Raw genomic sequence first — 8,884 nt, forward strand, 5'->3', positions numbered from 1 at the left:
ACTAAACCAAAGTGCTATCATTAATTTTCATTTAAATGCATATATATACTCCTTATTGTGTTTCTGGTGCTTTTTTGGATAGTTCTTTAGTGATTTTATTACTTTCTCACATAAACACATCTGTCCTCTGGCACTTGGTTCCCCAAGTGTGTGTTCAGATGCCAGACATCACATATACATGTGAATCCTACACAGTTTTTCAGGGAAAGCACTCTTTGGTCAGTGAGAAAAAATTCCACAAAGCAGTTTAACAGATCTTGCAATTATCTTGAAAGAGTCTGTTTTGCCTGCCACGATAATTGTTGAGCAATCCCCCTGTCCTTGTCTCAACCCTTGAGCCATTTGCATTGTATTTTCTCCCCCTTCCCCTTTGAGGAGGGGGAGTGAGAGAGTGGCTGAGGTGGAGCTTGGCTGCCCACCTGATTAAAAGCACCACAGGTGTTTAATGAAACATATGTGGTACTTAGGGGCATGGTTTAGTGGGTCATATTGGGGGTAGAGGGCTCTTTGGACCACATGATCTTGGAGGACTTTTCTAGCTTTAGTGATTCTATGATTCTAAGACTTGGAAACACTGATGAGGTATGTTTAAACCCTCCCCCCAGACTACCTGAAAATCATCTGTCTTACAAGCATTAAAAAGTTTCACCTAATATATATGATTTCGGCTTCATTTCCAGATTGTCTTTAAATTATCCTTTCATTTCAGAACATTTGGGTCACAGATTGCTATTAACACTTTCTATGACAGTGTTAAAGTTTCTTGTCAAGATCTGTTGAGAATAACATTACACAGAAATACATACATTTATAATTTAAATAGCTAACACACCTGAAAAGTAAAATGAGAAGAAAACAACCAACCAACCAACCAAAGAAACAAACATTACATAGACACAAGCCAACTTCCAGACCAATGTACTGTTCATCATTAACCAAACCAGCATAAAATCTGGTGCAGAATCTCTTGCAGAAAATCAAAGTGATTGACAGTTCTGGAATGGAAGAGTTTGAGTTTGTTAGAGGGATGTATTAATATGTATTAGGCCTAATGAAAGCTCAAGAGTTGGTCTAAAGCAATTTCTCTTTGCAGACTGTGTGTCTGAACCATAATTATTCAATAATTTAGTTAAACCAAGCTTCAGGGAGATGAAAAGTTTGGTTCATGATTGTAAAGAATAAATACTGTAAAATTAGTAAATAGAAAGCCTTAGCCTGGATACTTAATCATGTCCTTTTGCTCTGAATTTGCTAATAAACCAAGAAGCATAAGCTTTTAACAAAGCTGATACCCTTTACTTTTATGTGATATGGTGATTCAATTACTCTGCGAACACAGTATAATTCAATGAGTAAACGATTTTTCATGAGAAAAATCTTTTCTTATTTTCTGTCTTCTAAACAAAACCTTTTACACAGTCTAAAATTCTCTTTTCTATATGAAAAAATAGTAATATTTTCTCCCGACTTCTGTGAAAGACCAGACTTTGATGACAAAACTAGTATGTCTCTTTCTTTTTTGTCAAACTGCAAAATCCTGATCCAAACTTCGTTTCATATACTGCTAGGCATGTGGGAAAGCTGCAACTTATATGTAGCCTTTCCAATAATCATCTTCTCTAACTTTCCTTATTGTTTCTGACTACAGGCTTTCAGATGATATTATAGCTATTTTTTTTTTTGGTCATAAATCAAAAACATCTATGCTTTTTGAGCACCCAGTAGACTAATACCAGCACCCCAGCAAGAAACTGTGACAGTTGCTGTAACAGAATTGTAGTGAAACTTCAATTTCATCCATCTTAGGTCTAATTCATCACTAAATATGGCTAAAGGATCTATTCTCTTGTTTTATCAGTCATAATTCCTCAGCACATACAGTATAACAAAATTTGAAGCTTGTCAATTGCAAGAGACGTAGAAACTGCTATAGTCAATTAAAGTAATAGTATATTAAGTCTAGAATCCTTACCTCCAAAAATGTAACAGTAGAAAAATTAATAGCACAGTTCTGCCACAAATCTTTGGATGATTTGTTGTTTTTGTTGTTGTTAAATGCGTTTTGTCCTCAGTATTCACTAAAGTACTCTTGAATACTTAATCATGGTAATGTATTGCCTTAGAACAATTGTCATATCTGCTTGAAACAGTAAGTTGCTTATCACAGACAACATTTGATCATATTCAGTGATCTTCCAAAGAACTGCTGAAGTACTGAAAATGGTATTCCTTTTTCAAGACACAAGCTTTATAATGACAACATATTTTTATTGTATTTAACAATATTTTTTGTCATTGACTGAACTTCTGTCATACTGATTCCACTGAGAATTAAAAAGGTGAGACATAGCATAGCAATAAATATGATAAAAGTGTAAGGATGCTTTGTATTTTCAATTTTTTAGGATTTCTGATTCTTAAAATGTGGAATATTTACAAAGTATTGTTCTTTTAATCTCTAGCCATTCACCAATTTAAGTGACCCAGAATAGGACATTAAGATCAATGAATTTAGACACATCCTAGACTAAAATAAAATAATCTATCATTACTGAAGACAATGCTGATATTTTCAGTGACTTTAAGAGAGACAAGGTCTCATCCCAGACCAGGGATAGATGTAGCATGGCGTGGATTCCAGTACACCAATTCAGTACGTCAGTACACTGAAGTACGAATTGCTTCATTTGTCTACAGAGGACTTCACAGAAAATTAATCACTAATCACAGTAAAAGACTAAAAGCCTTCATATTTTACCAACAAATTTTATGACAGAAATTTCTTGCTGTTAAAATTATATCCAAAATATTTGACCATCAATTCTTAATGCATTTTATAAGGTAAAACAATTCCTTACTTTTTTTTTTCTTTCAACATTTAATTAGGTTTTATTATAAATCCATTAAAAATAATATGAAACAGCATTTCTCATTTTGAAATGTTTGAAAATGTTTGAAAAGTGAGTTTTTCTGAATTTTGCATCTCATCAATGATACTGAAAATGTTTTCAGTTCAGACTTACCCCAAAAGTATTTATTTCTTGAAATCATTTCGGTCAGTGAATCAAAATGTTGCCTTGCACAACTCTGACAGCAATCAGCTTTCTTTTTTTCTTTTTTTTTTCTTTTTTTTCATTTGTACTTATCAAAGAAATCTATTTATCTTTGCAACACATGAACAAAGATTATATTTTCTGGGTAAGAACTTTCACTTTTAAGAAAATAAGAAAATTTACCCTGTGTTTTGCATTGTATTGTGTGAAATAAATTTATGGTGGTCTTGAACTAACTCATTTTTACTGTCTACTTCTGGAGCTGGCATGTTCTAGTGGGAGTGGGAGCTAACTTTCCAGGTTTAAAAGGAAAATCATATATGAGAAGCTCTTTAGTGTGATCACAATAGTATTGTCATGATTTGAGAGCCACCACACTGCTTGAAGCTGGTCTGTTATAGTAGCTTCAAATGGTTGTAACTGCTGATGAAGGAACAGCATTACTGATCAATATGTGTTCATTCCTGATCGCATTGTCTCCTAATAGTCCCTATGGCTGACTGTCCGAGAGTGTCAGTATTAGAGGTTTCCCATTGTTGCCATCAGTAGCATTTTGTCTAGGAAATCATGCAGGAGAAACAAAGAAGGATCCATATAAAACATGGCCCAGAATTGTTTCCAAAACAACTTTGAGTTCAGGAAAGTAATCAAGACAAACCAAAAACTTTCAGGTGTTTGAACTGATCTGAAATGAAATAAATCTTGGCATCAAAATGCTTACAGAGACAGTCATTACCATGATACAAAAGGGAAAAATAATGATTAGAGACATTTCTCAAAAATTAACAGTGGTAATTCACTGCAAAACTGTTAATGTTACTAGACTGTAATAGCCACTGCAAAATGACTTGTCCATATGGAGCAATTTCCAGTTAAAAAAATATAAAAGAGAGCAAAAGGGGTTTTGTTGTTGTTTTATGTTTTTGTTTGTTTGTTTGTTTGTTTTGTATGGAGAGAAAACCCAGGAACAATTTACACTTGGTATTGCCAGCTTCTGAGATTTTATTACAAATACAGTGAAACTTGTTATCAGTCTGAAATATTACGTGACATTTAAAGCAATCAAAAGATTCCTGGGGATTAAGCTCATGATTTTTGAGCACCTGTGGAATGCAGTATTAACTTATTAGTTTGTTCTCAACATCAGAACAACACAGTCACTTCCCATCACGCAAAGCTCTTCATAAATCTTCAGTACACTATTGTAAACTGAAACCCTAGCATTCAAGCATCACTCACTTATATATAATTTACTTTATTCCACATGCTCTTGGAACCAAGGTTTCACCTGTTTTTTTCTCATATAAACAGGAGATTGTCATTTAGCTTTGGTTGAAGCCACTGAAGGCTTTCAAATTTATTGTGGTCCTGCAAAATATGGGTGGTATTTAATTCAGAAGGAATATTTTAAGTCCTCACTTGCCCTTCAAATATGAAATAGTAAGGATGAATAAACTACATGAATGAATAAGTCATTCAACAAATGTTCTGCTTATTCCTGTCTAAGAATTTTTTATAAGCAGTTTGCAATTTTCTCATACACATTAGTCATTCAAAATTGCTGCCTATTTTGTGCAAATACCCTGTGGTTTGTCAATTGTACTCCAGCAGATCTTTCCAAATATACGAAATTTAAGCTACCCTAGATATTTCTGACCAGAGACAGAATAATGCTCATACAGCATTATTTTGGCTCCTCATCTTTTGACCACAGCTTTTAGAACCATGATTTCCCTCTACAGAGGAGCTTTAATAAAAACAAAATTAGTTTTCCATTAATATCTCCTGATATTCAACGTTCCTGCAAAAACTATAACCAATAAATTCATTCACTAGAATATTCAGACATTAAGCAGAGACTGAGGAAAAGCAGAAGGAGTAAACTATTATGAACATACCATTTTCTTTTGCAAATATGAATAAGCATCCTTATTCAGCAGGATTCCTTCCTTTTGAAGGAAGCTTAAACTGTTCTTGATGAATTCTTCAGCATATATAAATGATCAAAGTAAAAGCTGTGTTATTATGAAGTTTTAATGCACAGGGAAGAATACACACCACAGCAAAACTAAAGCAGTCATGGTAGAATTAAACGTAGTTTATGAATAATTATCATAATTTATTATGCTCTTATGAACTGCAATTATTATTTTGTTTTAATTGTTGCTGAGATATTATCCTATTGCATGGAATAATATATCACATCTAAGGTACCAGTTGCCATATAGACTACAGTTGTGATTTTATCTTCTGTGTAGCCTGTGCAGATCTCAGTCTATACATCCCTGGAGAAGTCAAATTTGACCAGGAAGACAGTTTACATGACTAACTTTGACTGCAGACTAACAGATGGTGAAAGGAGATTGTGAAAGTTAGGAGATCAAAGTAATCATGGGCAATTTTCTAATGTTCTTACATAATAAACTTCTGTTGGGCAGTAAAATCCACAACTAGACTATGTGCTACGATATTTTGAAGCAGCCTGCATGCAAAATATGTTAATAATTCTACACAGATATGATGTGATTGACAATGCATGAGAACTGTAATAAATATATTTTATAATCTTAAATTGTTCAAGATTTCTGTATAAAAGAAGGGCTTATGTACCTGACAATACTAATTCTTTGTATTTTTCTTAGAAATGTGCCATCTGATATATATTATTTCCCCACAAATAAACTTAAATAAGGAGAATGTTAATATGCTTTGTTATGACATTTATTTACTTAATTTAAAAATAAATAAATAAATTCCTAAATCTTAGTGAGATTTTTTTGTTTTATTTTTAGTTGTTTTTCTTTTCAAAAAATAGAAGATTTTGTCTTTTTATTAAAAAAATATATTTTTTTCGAATAAAATTTTTACTTCCATTTTTTTTAAAAAAAAAAGTAGGATCTTGTTCTTCATCAAGCTGCTATTTCTGTTAGTCCCACCTTTTACATCAATTCTAAAAGATAAGAGAGAAATGCTCTGTGATGATAGTTCTTGGTCTGCAGTCAGATCTACCAGTCATAAATGTTCAGAATGTTAATATATAGAAAATCCCTTGTATTCAATCTGTATTCAATCAGCTGGGAATTTCATGATTTCATGGCAACCTTTTTCTTTCTTTTTTTTTTTTTTCCTCCCCCACAAATTTAAAACAGTCTGATCTTAAGAGCAAACTTTCCAGTGAGCCCAAAATTCATAATAGGCAGATTCCATGTCTACTGACACTAGCTGAGCTGGCCAGAATAATGTCTCAAAAGGTGGGAATTTAGACTTCCTTACACATATTTTTTGTTCTAATCCATGCAAATTTATAAATAGAATAAATACAGTTTTGATGCCAGATGAATTTAACTTTTTTATATATTTTTTATTATTATTATTATTTTTAATGTGAAAGGGTACTCAAAAATAAACAGCTTTACCAAGTGAAGAGTGTACCACCTTGATTCATTTGAATGAACAGTAGAAAGAAATGTTGATGTCAAATCTCTTTTTATACAAAAAGAAATCAGATTCCACAAAGAATTTCCAAGTGTGTGATTCAGCAAACAGAGGGAGAGCAAGAGTCAAGAGGACTGAATTTCATTTTTTTTTTCTATCCGGTGCTTGTTGTGTGACTTTGGATATGTCACAGCCTCTGTTTTCAATCTTGATTGTTTGGGCCATAAGGTCTTTAGGATAGGATTTTACCTAGTTTCTGCATAGATTTTTTACCTATTTTTTTTACCTAGTGTCTGCATTATGTCAGAAAGAGACCTCTAGAGTAGCATAAAGTTTAATAATAACTAAAGAAAGATCTATTTAATATATAAAACAGAAGTAGGCCACCAAGGATTGTTTAGGTTCTAATTACAAGAAGAAATATCAATGAAAATTCTTTTAATCACATGTGTATGACATAGATGAAGAAGCTGAGGTAATTTTCTTCTAACTTCCTCCAGAAATGGAACTCAAATCACTGACATGAATGTACAGTGTAACATCTGCACATTAGAACCACTGGTGTTTTTTTCTCTCTACTAAACTGTCTCCTTTTTTACTAAGAAATTTTTGTTGGCTTTATTATTGTTATAACAATTATTATTCTTACATTGAGAGGAACAGAGGAGATTAAGGTTACCTGTTTCATAACCTAAGGTGAATGTAAAAGCTGGTGGAGGGGGCAGATTCACTGCCTGTGTGGCTTCTCAACCACACAATACATCTAGCAATGTAATAAGAAAGTGTAAATGCCTTATACTTCATGCAGTTCAACTGTATGGCAGATCTGGATGGTTCCCTAAAGTATACTTGCTAATGCATTGTCCAGTTAAGTTTTTTAATGTCCCTCAAATGTGCATGTAGAGCTCACAAAGTATTCCTGTATTGTAATATTCCTGCAGGGACTGGCCGAAGATCCAAACATCCTGTTTTAGTGTCTGTACCACCTAGGAAGAAATTTATGAAATGTTCTGGTCCTGCTGCTTTCCAGTTGTTTGGGCATCAGGGAAATATGAAACTAAGTCAGTTGGATGCTGTAAGTCTTCTTTTCCTGTTGACTCTGGCACAAAACTACATACTTTGGGTCTGGAAAACTGAGATGTTCTCCCTGCTAACTCAGGTGGGTTAAATTTCATAACAGAACATCAGCCAATAGGGGAAAAAATATTATTTTAATGGAAATAGTGGATAATTTTACAGCGAGTGGGATGAGACCATGAAATCCTTGAAGGAGAATGAAAGGAAAGTAAAATTATCCATTTTTACTTGGGGTTTATGGACAAGGATCTGTGTTTGATCATGTGGGTAATAGTAATATATATATAATTAATATATAATCTTTTTTTCTTTAAAACATTTAATTAAACCAGGGTGCTTCTGCAGTTTTTATATTTTCAAATATAACTGAAGAAGTATTTTTAATTACAGCATGAAAGAATAAAATACTAGATATACTGCATAAAATAATAACAATAGTTCTTAATCTGAGGAACACACACTACCAGCACAAGTCCAGAAGGCTGGCACCTGTTGGCACCAACAGTACTATCTACCATTGTCAATGACAGAGGTTAAAAAGCACTGTTAGGTAATATGCAATATGTAAACATTTATATCATTCTTAAATATGATATTAATTCACAGATATCATTCAGAAGCTGTAATAAGTGGGAAATATTCAGTTAGAGACTGGTGCCCTGACAGCGAAAAGTCCAGATGGGAAGAGCAATAATTGAACATATTGGTTTCTTTGGTAATCAAAGGAGAAACAGAGGAATGCCTGACAAGTGTTCTTTCCAAAACAGAGATAGTGAACATAAAACTGCTCGAATGCATGCCAGAACTGTACTGATAGATTTTTACAACCAGCCAGCCTATCATCAATGACTTTGAGAGGAAATCTCTGCAGGGACTGCAAGCCAAGTAAGTGATGACCACTTCTTCATACGTATCCTGCTCCTGGCTTGCAGCTCTGGAGCAGCTATTTGTCAGTCAGCAGTGTGTGGTGTTACAGCCTGAAGCAATTTTCTGCTCCAGAATAAAATGGAAGGAGCTGGAAGGATCTGGATCCAAGAGGAGAGCTTGCCTTCCCTTCTCGAGTCTTTGCCAGTGAGCTTTAACACTCATTCATCAAGTCAGTGACATTTGTGTATAGCAGCATACTTTAGGAAAAGTCATTTTTCAATCATTCATATCCCCTATGCCAATTCCAGGCCATCCATAAAAAGGATTATATGATCCTCATCTACATCACTGTGTTCTTCTTTTCATACTGTGTTCTTCTTTTCATACTGGTGAATTCTTATCCATCTGCAGCAGCATTCCTCACTTCTGTCTTTCCTTCTTGCCCTTTTCCA

The 8,884-nt window shown here is 33.7% G+C and overlaps 1 long non-coding RNA gene across 1 annotated transcript; it reads left to right on the forward strand.

The window, feature by feature from the left end:
- The first annotated feature begins 474 nt into the window (after positions 1-474).
- LOC137853040 (uncharacterized) lies at positions 475-8,451 on the forward strand. Its single transcript, XR_011094183.1, has 3 exons — positions 475-582; positions 7,430-7,647; positions 8,333-8,451. It is a non-coding gene; the product is annotated as an uncharacterized lncRNA (long non-coding RNA).
- The last annotated feature ends 433 nt before the right edge of the window (positions 8,452-8,884 follow it).

This window comes from Anas acuta, chromosome 3, assembly GCF_963932015.1.
Source record: "Anas acuta chromosome 3, bAnaAcu1.1, whole genome shotgun sequence".
Lineage (NCBI taxonomy): Eukaryota > Metazoa > Chordata > Aves > Anseriformes > Anatidae > Anas > Anas acuta.